Below are 12567 nucleotides of genomic sequence, written 5' to 3' on the forward strand. Positions count from 1 at the left end.
CCAGACCCACCGCCCCGCCTCCGGGCACGCCCGCCTCCGCCACCGTTGCCGCCACTTTACCCCGCGCTTCCACGCCGCCATCTGCCGTCTGAAACGAGAGACTTGCGTAAGACAAACGATGCGGTGGGTGACATTTTCAGGTGGATAGGGGGAAAACGAGGGATAAATGGGGAGGAATTGTGGTGATTGCGGCAGGTACATCGGTTCTCTGGAGGTAAATAATCCACTGTTGTCTCGAGCGAGGTCTCACACATTCAAAAATAATATTCTTCACCAAACAGCTATATCCCCGTTAACGTGAAAGTCTACATTTTCTCCCTAAAACCTAATAATATGTATGGAATAAATCATTTATGTGCTCATTCAGTCGTGGTCTATTGGCGACTTAGTGGCACGCTCTCTAGCTTAAAGAGCAAAGAACACCCCAGCTAGCACATTTAACATAAAAGATGAGTGAATATGGTGAAATAAAAACATTACAATGCAACAATTGCAGGGTGTCAAAATCATTCCCTTGGCCCGGATTCAAACCCGGATCCCTCGATGTCCTGCCGAGTACTGTAGCCGCATTTGCGGCATCTCCCGCAGTTTCTTGAAATAAAAACATATTTAACCACCAATATTTCAAAATTCTTCAATTTACTTATACCCTCGTTTCGATGTATTGAATGGATCATTATCCGGTGAGGAGTGGTAGCAAGTTTCTGCTTGTAAACAATCTTGAACTCAGAGGTGAAGGTGATAGCAGGGTAGGTACGGTACGTGCTGCCACTATCCATCTGATGACGGACAATAAATCAAAACGAGATTTTTCTTTAAGAATTTTTATCGAAGAGAAAATTTGAAAGATTTTGTTCTTGATTGATTAGTAAACCTGATTGATTAGTAAAAGATTGATTTCTCTCGTTATTATTCCTCAGTCACTTGTCATGCTTTCCTTGAATTATCCTCATTGAACGTGAACCACAGTGCTTCAAATACACGGTTTGAAAACTGTAATATCATTATTTTATGCTTCATCCATGTTTCCGATGCTCCAATATTTAGGTACGCAATGCAAGCAGAAAAACAAATTTAAAGAGGATTCGAACCCGCGGCGCCCAGATTAGAAGGCACAGAGATGACCCACCCGCCACGGATGACGTAAAAGTTGCCATAGTAACCTACAGATGCGCGCTCTCCACCCATGTGGAGGTATTTCCATCATCCACTAAGAACACATGGATTGCTCTAGACAAGGCAATTCACTATAAGATAGGACTATCAGACTTGAGGTTTGCAGGCCTGAAGTAAAATCGGCGCATTCTCGGGCTATTGAATAAAAAAAACAGGTAAGTGAAGAGCGGTCAAATTCATGACTTAAAAGGGTTTCGCAAATCAGCTGATAAGCTATACGAGAAAAAATAACCATGGACTCGTGAATAATTTCCTATCGTGTATACGTTGCGTTATCATTTAAAACCAAACGAATACTCAACTGCTACAACTAACGCTGCAGACAAAAACTAGACATACTAGCATGCATTTTCAGCAAATCTAATATGAAACCTTTGATTTTAGTCAATGGCGTTCGATAACTTAAAAAGGCTTTTACTACACTTGTATAGCGATTGGTATTATTCGTATACGTATAATTGAATTCATAATATCTCTTGACCGGCACTTTACATACGGATCGGTTTAACTGATATTTCTGTTCTATGGAACGGGGGAAATAGATTTCATAAAAATTTACCCAGGATTCTTTTCTTCCCTTCTCACGAAAGACAGCATAAATGCAACGGATGATGAAAGTAGTTGTCTTCAAAGCAGAAACTAACTGCTGCGGCCCTAGCTTGCAATGACAAACGAACCTGCATTTAAAAGTTTTCTGAATCGAAGTTACACAACGTAATTTGGTACATACTATATACGAAAAATTTTATTTTTAATAACATATATTTTATTGCTTATTTGCGGTGACAATAGATTGTATTTTTCACTTGTAAAGTAAAAATACTAAGAATTGCAACGATCGATTTTATCTTCCGGTTGACTATCTGTATTAGAACGTTGATTACCTAGAGCACATTACATTATGTAATTGTGAGTTACCTGGTCAATTTGAAGTGTTTACCTAGGAATTCAGATATACTATTAAGTTTGATCCTTTCAAAATGAAAAAAATCAAACTAATTTTTTTAAAGATTCAAAATTTTAAGACCTTAATTGAAAATATAAATATTGTGTTAAAGGGCGAGCAGATCTAAGTTTGTGCTCATCGAATCAAGTCAAAAGTTCCTAACCTCATTACTTAAGATTAATTAAAGTAGTACTGAATGGGGAAAATTGGATGCATTTTATAATAATCTTTAGCTGATGTTTAACATACAAACACAGCATAAAGATTCACGCAAGAACGGATTTTATTATTTAAAATAACAGTTACATAGAGTCAAAGAATACGCCTTTAAAAGTTTTACGAATTTTTGCCATTCTAAGTGAAAATAACTACAGGCATGTTAAAAATGGTTTTATTAGCATTTCATAGGAACTAGCAAAAAATACGTCTAGAGAAGAGCTACATCATACTGGGTTTTTTTCCTTTTAAAATACTTGAAACATCGCGACATAAGAATAAAACGTTTGGGGGCAAAGACAAATAACGATATTTAACTGCTCGTCAACCACCGTAATAATCTACCTTCTGTGGAGAAAGTATAAATGCCAGAAATACCTCACTAACTTTCATCCATCAAAACCGTAAAACATAATAATCAGAGCAATGTACGCCATACGTATAATGGCTACTTTAACAAAAGAGTGAAATGAAATCATTGGTTTGATACCTTTTAAAATTCGTGAAAAGGTTCAGAAAAAGATAAAGAGTCTTAAAAAAACACCAGTTTTTAGCCAAAGTGTCAAGGGATTTGAGAGATTTCGGTAAATTGTCTGATGAAGATCACATTACTTATCCAACCTTATTTTTTGCAGACTGGCCTCCGAAAATCTTCGACTAAATGTTCTCTTGGGACCGTTTGAACAGCTAACCGACATTTATTTCTCCCGAGAATAATTCCCTCAGGCAATTTCATTAGCCACTGAAATCTGCGTTCATTTTTTGCTAAATGTTACCTCAAACCCAAGGAATGACAGATGTACGACACTCGTGTAACAGGATCGTTATCATCTCTTCACCTGCCACGCATATAAATAATCTGTAAAAGGGATGGTGATTTTGATTTAATGTAATACAAGTAGGATTACCATTCGTGCTTAAATGATCACTCTTAAGAATCTTGCTCAAAACCACAAAAGAACCACTTCGACGGTCCCTTTGTATTCGATGGTATCTACCAGAAATACAAATGTATCATGAAAATATGGCAGGAAAGAAGGTTTTAACGTAAAAGAAAAGGTTGAACGCGGCTATTTAAAATTTTCGGTGACAGATTCCTTGCCCTATTACTTTGCTCCTAATGGTTGACTGGTGTAAAAAAGTTATTCTGAATTTAATCAGATTTTTTATGGTGTAAAGACAAAGGTCCCATTAATACTCACTTTAATGATTAATGATAGTGTCAAGACAAAGTCATCAATTCGCTACGTAGATTTTAGAGACTCAATTCCGGAGACCATTTTATTGCCGGGGGCTATTTCAAATGCAAAACAGATTCAGGGGAAAGCACTTCAACTTGCGTGTAACTACATGTATTTCGAGAGAACACGTAAATGTTGAAGGAAATGAACTGAAATCTGTCCCCAGTACAAGCGTATGTTACTCGGGGATGGAACTTGATATAATGTTTACCCAAAAATGCCAGCTAAAAAGACATCAAACCCGTAAAACTTTCATCACTTAACAAATTTATTTATGCATGACAGGCAATGTAGTGCGAAAGAGAATAAATTTCCAGCGGACATCACCACAAAATGTTAAGAAAAAATATACTACCATGCCACCTACACGTCTCCGCATTAGAATTAAATTTCTCTTCTCCCGAGAAGTTTGCTGTCAAGTATCCAATTATTTCCAGTTTAGCGAATGGCATTGAACGGGAGGGGAGTGGGTGGAGTTACGCTGAAAAAAATAGGTTACGGCCGTATGACCTTTTGGCACGGTTGGCAGGGATTGAGCAACGGGATCGATGGCTAGACTGGCGTGACGTCACAGCACAATAACCCAATGGAAATCCTCCCCACGGTGCTCCCACGGAAAGGGAGACGGCCGAGAGAGAGAGAGCGGGAGATGAGGGAGAGAGGAGAAATGAGGAACGAGTGGGCGAGGGAGAGAGAGAAGAATCACAATTAGAATTAGAAACACTTCTATTGTGCACCGGGTCAAGTTCTTCGGGGGAAAAACAAGCAGCTACAAATTGAGAGCAGAGTGGCAAAAAAAGTAACATTCATAGGAAGGATATGAACAAACCCGTGTTTCATAAATAAGAATTTAAAAATTTGGAAGTAAAATATACTGCTTAATTACAAGATGAGATGAGGTTCAATATTAGGACGCCATAAACATGCATAAAATTTAAATTAATTCAAATATGAAGTGCTTGGACTATGCAATGAAATGTAATAATAAACAAGCAACTAATGGAAAATAGATAAAGAACTCGTATTTTTTTACAGGGAGCAATAGAAGAGAAAAATGGTGATGGGGTAATTGAATAGCTTTCGAGTAAGTTATCAACAAATTTCCCTTTAAATTTTGCCATGGAACGAAGATACTTGAAATCCATATGAATGTAATTTCAAAGTCGTGATACGGTCACGATAAATGATTTTCGGAACACATTGGTCACGGGGTCTGGAAATTTCACTTAACCTGGATCACCTTCAATAGCCATCTCATGACATGCAGTTGTCTTAGGAAACATTTTCGTGACAGCGAGTGATTTTGGCTTTGTAGGCGAAAGGGACTAATTGAAACATTCCAAATAAGCAATTCCGACTTAAATTGCTCTTTAATCAGCCAAAGATTTAGAAGCACGGAGAAAGCCGATTCGTTTTTCCGGAAATTGTATAAATGTAGCAAACACATGAATTTAGGAAGTTTTGGATTCAAAGTTTAAGCTTGAACGTTACATCGTAATAAAAAAGACAGATGTAATCAAGAATTGGAACTATTAGTAATCTCAGGAAAAAACTGACGGGATTTTTAAGGAAATTATCTTTAGGTCACGGAGTGTGAATAGTGGCATATTAATTGTATTTGAAATGAGATTAATTTTAATTCTATGATAGGCCATTTTTTTAGAAATATACATAGAATGGGTTCTATTTTGAAAATACGGCGAGCAAAATTTCACCGACTTTGATTTTTCGGATGTCTTTGCTTGCTTGGTTTGTTCGATTCGATTTAGTTGATGAGTATTGAGCTAACGACTATTATTGTTTGAGTTTTGGTCCATTGGAGAAGAAGAGAGTTCTATCCCACCCAATTTCAATAGCTGGGGTCATTTCCATTAAACATGTGTTATTAAATCACAAGCCTCATTAAGGACGCTGTGGTGTTATATTTGTAAGCCGTCGGCGCAGAGTAAGCGCTGGCAGCGAAAGGAGAGAGAGAGAGAAAGGAGAAACAGAGAAAGAGCAAGGAATTAATTTATTCAGAACTGGCAATCACCTCCCTAGGGAGACTAAAAATATTATTACAAATATTGACAACAATATTTGACCTAATGATATATGTATGAACACACACAAAGGAAAATAGTTGATGGATTGCCATTGAGTTCATCTCAAAAATATATTTAATTAACGCCAGGAATATTTGCTAAATTAAGAAAATATTACGCATACTACTTTCAATCGCAAAGATAAAGATAAGGTTTAATATACTGAAATAAACTTCAATGGCTTGAATTGACGTAAAAGATGATTGGAGCAGCGGAAAATTCCACTGTGAGCATTTTAAAAGTTCGTAAAACTCTGCAAAAACCGATTAAACGAGTTTAATGCTTAGTCGGAATAATGCAAGCAAGGATTGCCACGGCTATTGCTAAAAATATACCTACATCATTTCAAAGTTAAGAAGGTGCTTTAGATTAGTAAAAAGGTCCTCTAATAGGTAATCTCAACCCAGAAGGTTGGTCAATGGAAAAATGATTATACAGGTTTTTTGTTTTCGGATATAAAACGATACGGGATATTTATAGTATTTGTTTAGCTATCTAAACGTTCCGTTCTTATCATTTTTCATACAAATATGCGCTGAGGACTTGAGCTCTCTAGAGTGATTCCTAGAATAGAAGGTTTGTGACAAAAGGGATGGGAGCATCATTAACAGTTTTTGCAGGTATTTGATTCAAACCGAAAATTCTCATGGTACCAAAAATAATTGCTTTGAATTCAAGTTTTTTAAGTCTGACCATTGATAGGAGATGCTAGAATCAGTGATGACAGTAAATATAGAAAACGATATCATTTATATTACTGTGAGTGAGCCTTTGCATGTCATTAGCATACATCACGCATGCACCGATTTTAAGCAGAGATCGAAATCGCCAATTAGGGATTTGAATATCTTCCTTGAAAGTGGGGGATCGAGATGATGCGGTGGCTATCGTACTGGCTTCCCACCTAGAGGGCTCGGGTTCAAATCCCGGTGGTGTTGAATATTTTTCAGAGGGCACTTTGAGTGAGTACGCCGTACGTTGGATAGGACGTTAAGCTGCGGACCCCTTGGTGCTTTTCGTAAAGAGTAGGCTAATGCCGACGCCGGATTTCTCTCCACCCTTCATCCTTTCCTGTCCATCCGTAATGGCGCAAATGACCTCAGCTGTCGGTCGCCTCCCCTAAATACTACTACTACTCCTTAAAAGTTAGGAGCCATTTTTTAGCGTCCGGATTTTGTCCAGATTCGTAACGTGTCAAATGCACTGTGAGTTTTGGGTACATTTTATTTAATCTAAGGAAAGGCAGAAGAATGTTGACGCCATATTCGAATTCTTGACATAAATTATTACTATATTTCCTATTGTACTCTTGAAACAGGAAAAAATGAATTGGTGATGCTCAACTGCCAGAAGAATTTCCATAATCTGGACCAAGTCGGAAAAATGATCTCGTAGACAAAACATGGAAGCAAACAGGAATATCGTTTCACGTTTTGCGCATTCCCCTCATAGCCACTGTCACTTTAAGGCTCCTCTGAGGGCTAATCGAGCATACCTAATTCTTTACTAAATCGAATGAATCTTAGGATGGGTGATTTCAAGCACCCCAGTGGTGCATGCATTGCTATATTTTCCTCATTTTCTTTTAGAAAAATCCCCTACCGGGCGCAATCTTCTATATTTGAAGATATCCACATTAGTAAACACAAACTCTACCTCACCCTTGAAATTTTGAAAAACCAAATGCATTCCATCAATGTCATTATTTTTATATTTATAACGGAGCATACTGAAAAAAGTTGTTGGTCACTCGCATTGCAATATTTGTGAGTTGCTTTGGAGCAAAACCTTTCCTTGACAAAGAGACATAAAGCTGCCAATGACTGCCTCTTTTTGCAGACTGAAACATAGGCTACCATTTCCCAACGAATGAATACAAGTCCTCAAAACCTGTAGCCCCTTTTACGTGTAACAATAACGATCTCAAGTATAATGTGTCTCCTTGACTCAAATGAAATATTGGCATTCTCCAAATTAATTTTCTTTTTGTTTGTCTCCTTTTCCATTTTCCAGCGGTAATATTGTAAACATTCAACACAGTACTGTAAACATAATATTCTGGAATCTTTAAAATCCATTGTTTCCGGTGGAACTTGCTCATTATGAATAGTGAAAATACCTGGTTGTTCCACAGCGGAATTTATTGAAACGAACTCCGTTTTAAAAACAAAGTTATCGTCATTCATCATATCAGAGAAGCTATACTCATGTAATGGGAAGGAGTGGGTTAGGGAGGTAGCGGTGAAGATGTAAGGACCAATTAGGCGGAGGCAGTGAATCCGGGTGACCGGGGGCTATTTAGGGGCGGTGGGAAAGAAAGGGACTGAGTTCAGGCCATTGAAGAACTAGTGAAAAAGGAAAGGTCAAAGGAGGGTGAATAGGAGGGAAGCACTGTCTCTAACTACGAGGGTCATCCGGAAAGTAGTACCCGTTCGTGAAATAAAGACACAAAAGTAAATATTAACAAACATAAAAAATTTTATTTGAAAGAGGATACTTTAAACTACTTCTCAACATAATCTCCAAGCAAATTAAGGCATTTGTCATAACGTGTGACAAGTTTCTGTATTCCTGCTGCATAGTCCTTCGCCGCCAGCTCATTGAGATACGCGAGGGACCCATCTTGCACAAATTTTTGCATAATGCAGATGGTGTTTAACAATTTCATGAACAATTGTTCGAGAAACATTGGGAAAATGCTCACAGATGTCATCAATTGTGACGCGCCGATCGTTCCTCACGAATTCGTCAACTGAGCTCACCAGTTGGTCTGTAATGACAGACGGTCTCTCCGAACGCTCATCGTCGTGTGTGTTCCCCCTCCCCATGTTGAAGTTGCGACACCACCGCCGAACAGACGACTCGTCCATTACATTGTCTCCATACACCTCCTTTAATTGGCGATGAATATCACATGGGCGAACGTTTCTTGAATTGAGGAATTTAATCACTGCCCTCACTTCACAACTGGCGGCGTTCTCAATTTTTTTAAACATTGTAAACAATCACAGAAACAACACAGGCAATGCTAGCGTCACGCAACTTGGCTCAGAGAAGGCAGACAAGCCACTGAAGCTATCTGACCTCGTCCAGCGGCTACTCGCGTCGTCAGCACTTCATGCGGCACGAACGGGTACTACTTTCCGGATGACCCTCGTATTTTCCTGTATGAATTATAACATCTAAATACTTCCATTTCATTTTTAATACATGTATATTGAGATACTTAATCTTGGAAATACAAATATGTGTTACTTCAGATAATAAAATAATTCACAAACTTCTGTTTGACTCCCTCTCATCCCTCCTACAGGGTCGCACTCAAAAGTGGCAGGACTGATGTTTTTACAAGAATTTTATTGACGATATACTTACATCGACTTAATAATCTTCAAAGTATGCTCCTTGAGCTGCTACACACATAATATAACGTTGCTCCCATTCCCCGTACGCCCGCTGGAAATTTTCTTAGGGGATGCCGTTGATGACCTTCGTCGAAGCCTCTTGAACGGTCTTAATCGAGTCAAAACGTCGTCCCTTGAGCTGTCTTTTCATCAGGGGGAAGAAGAAGAAGTCCGGTGGTGCCAGATCGGGAGAATAGGGCGGGTGCGGCAACGTGGCAACGCCGTATTTGGCCAGGAGCTGTCTGACGACGAGCGAATTTTCGGAACCATCTTGGCGCACACCTTGCGCATGGCCAAATCCTGTGAAATAATGCGTTGGGCGTTGGATGCAGACAGACCCAACTGGTCTGCAATTTCTTCACTGGTTAAGCTTCGGTCTGTGTTCAGCAGTGTCCTCACTCTGTCCACATTCGTGTCGGTTCTTGCCGTCGACGGCCATCCGGAGCGATGGTCGTCTTCAACGAGCTCCCTACCCTCTTTAAACAACTTGTGCCACTCAAATACTGTGGAACGGCTTAAGGCAGTGTCCCCATAAGCCTGCTTGATCATATCGAGGGTCTGGGTTGCCGTCTTCCCGAGTTTCGCACAAAACTTCACTGAATAACGTTGCTCTAAATTCAGATTCATTTTGTTTTTCGACGCGGACAAAAAACTTGCTTCACTAGAAACGGTGTCCTCACTCAACGACAGCCCGCAGGCGACTGAGGTTGGTGTCGGTCTGTTGCTAAGAGCCCCCTCCACCTTACCCTGCCAAGCAGATCCCCCTCCACCGCTCCGTTTGCGCCAGAGAAAATCAGTCCTACCACTTTTGGTTGTGACCCCTGTATATATATATAATTATATATATATATATATAATTATATATATATATATATATATATATATATATATACTGTTTTTTTCATAATTCATATCATATGACCTTTAATCCTTGATTCAGAGCTGCATTCATTTAAGTTTATATTGCCCTGCCTCATCTGTGTACTACCAGCATTTCTAATGTCATAGAACACTGACAGATTACGGATTCTCTGAAAGCTCTAATTTTAATGTTTGATGATATTTTAGATTGAAAGATATTCACTTTAACATTATTAGCCAATCCCCTACGGTGGTGTTCCTCAGGACACTAAATATCTGCCTTTCTTTCTTTTCCCTTCCTGTGGATTCCTATTTCATGGCGCGTATGGAAAAGCTTAACGACCCCATTGGTTTAAACACGGCTCCATCCTTAAAACGAGACGGTATAGAATCGTTCTTCCGCAGGAAAAGGGAGGATTTAATTTTTTTGAACACGCCAACGGATCGCCGCCGTGTTGAGAGTCAGTCACTTCATATTTTTTCCCGGTGCGCTTTTATTCGACGCGCTCAAGTTTTTATTTATTTTTTAGGTCCTTTCAGTGCCGAATTGAGGAAGTTGAAAATATTTTTATCAGTAAATGTTTTGAGTTGAAGAGCGCGACGGTTGGCTGACACAAACGATTTTTATTCTTCATAGTGCTAATATTTTTTTCGCAAAATTTTGAGAGCGCGCAGCCATTCGTTAGCCGCTGTTATATATATTAATATCAGAAAACAGGAGTAATATTTATCTAAAAACTGTCCGATTAAATCCATGTAAATAAAAATTTATTGGAACTTTTGGGATGATTTATCTATTTTAAAGAATAATAAAAGTCTATGGCGTGAAACATAGAGGCATACAGTAAGATGAAACCCTGCGAATTTATATTCCATGACGAAATTACACAAATTTTCTATTGATGAATCATTAAATATCCTCTATCTGGAAAAATTATTCTTTAAAAATAAAAATTATAAATTAAAGTTTATTATATCTATAATAAGACTTGCTGATAAATAAATAAAGTTTTCTGGAAAAAGAAGCAATACATGCGGTAACATTTAAAACAAATTAAGTTTACCACCATCATTGAAAAAGTTGTTTTATCCATTCAAATACTAATATTATTCATAATTTCAATTCTTTTTCTAATTAAAGCTTTTTTTGCGTAGCCACAGGTGGTATCGTAGTTACGGAAGTTTGATGGCAGGTAAGAGATACCGGTTTTTATTAAGCTTACTTACTTACTAAACGTATGAGTTCAGAACAATCGTTCTTACCACCGAGCAATCTTTAATTTTTCAAAAATGGGAAACATTAGAGGTCAGGTATATTACAATTTCATACTTGTTAACACCATCTGAGGTGAGATTTTAGACTTTTTACCGTTTTGCGATGCACAATTTTGCGAATAGTTCGAAAATAAAGGACAATCATCCTGTTGTAACAAAAAAAAGTTTTGACACGGTGAAATTTTCGGTAATTTTTATTACTGCTTTATCATTATTTTATTTCCAATATTTCTCCAATACAAAATCTGAAGCGTAAGACACTAGCGATTCTATAGAATGTATCGAACGGTATCCAAGCAGATTAGGCAACCAAAAAGAATGGAGACCTTGTCTGTAGTGCGGGTCGCAAACACCCAAGGATACTGTAGAACGAACATACTCCAGCTATCACGGTGCCCCCACATTTGTATTTGCATACCAAAACTACATAATGCTTACTGATAAAGTCAATAGGAAGGGTTTTCGTAGATGAAACTAAATATTTTCTAAACTTTCAAAAAGATATTCAATAATAAATTTGGAACAATACCATTCATAGAATCACTATGCATTGTTTTTTTCTATTTTTTAAAACTGTTCCGATCACATATCTAAATAAAGATATATTATTACCGACACGTATTTTGTGACTTTTCCCTAAATTTACGACCATGGCTAAACACACGAGTACATTCTATGATCTAATTTTTTTTAATTGTGACTAACACACAATAAAGATGTTCCGCCAACGGTCACTGAGTTATTTCGAATTAACACAATTAAGTTATTAGAAACACCTTTGTAAATTTGTAGGCTTTACTGAACAGAACATGTTTCCTGTTTAAATGAAATGTTAAAAAACAAAAAAATAAAGGGTGTTTCATGCATCATGATTTAGGAATTTTCAAGAATAGCAGGTAATTACGATGAAAAATGTCAACTATTCAAAAGATGTTCAATTAATCTCGCTAATTCATGGCTCTTTCAAGGAGGAGGAAATTAAGCAAGGATGCTAAGTGAAGATTAATTAATGCTTTGATATGAACCTTAATTATATACTTTGCGGAGACTTGATCGTTATGCCAGAAGATAGGCGTAGATTTGAGTCTTTTGAGAAGTGAATGCAAAGAATGATGGAAAAGTCTGAAAAGGAAAATAAAAGATGACTGGGCATGGTTGGGGAAGAGCGAGTATTGCTGAGAGATATCCAAAGGAGGCAGAAAAGGTGAACGCAAATCATTCTGAGTGGCGATGACGTGTTAAAGCTGCGATAGACGGGAGAATGTTAAGACAAGCGACGAAACGGAAGGAAAATGACTATGAGAAGGATTAACAGATAGAGATTCCCTTGGACGGAATGAAGGTAGGTAGAAATGTTCAATTGA

General features: G+C 37.9%; 1 long non-coding RNA gene across 1 annotated transcript in view; it reads right to left on the reverse strand.

Annotated features, from left to right (window-relative positions):
• Nucleotides 1-38: 38 nt before the first annotated feature.
• Nucleotides 39-12567, reverse strand: part of LOC139696417 (uncharacterized) — a 112269-nt gene continuing 99740 nt past the window's right edge. Inside the window, exon 3 of the long non-coding RNA XR_011702618.1 lies at nucleotides 39-88. This is a non-coding gene — a long non-coding RNA (uncharacterized lncRNA). The remainder of the gene's footprint in view (nucleotides 89-12567) is intronic.

The sequence above is a fragment of the Hetaerina americana genome, unplaced genomic scaffold (genome assembly GCF_022747635.1).
Source record: "Hetaerina americana unplaced genomic scaffold, ioHetAmer1.1.p SCAF_7, whole genome shotgun sequence".
Lineage (NCBI taxonomy): Eukaryota > Metazoa > Arthropoda > Insecta > Odonata > Calopterygidae > Hetaerina > Hetaerina americana.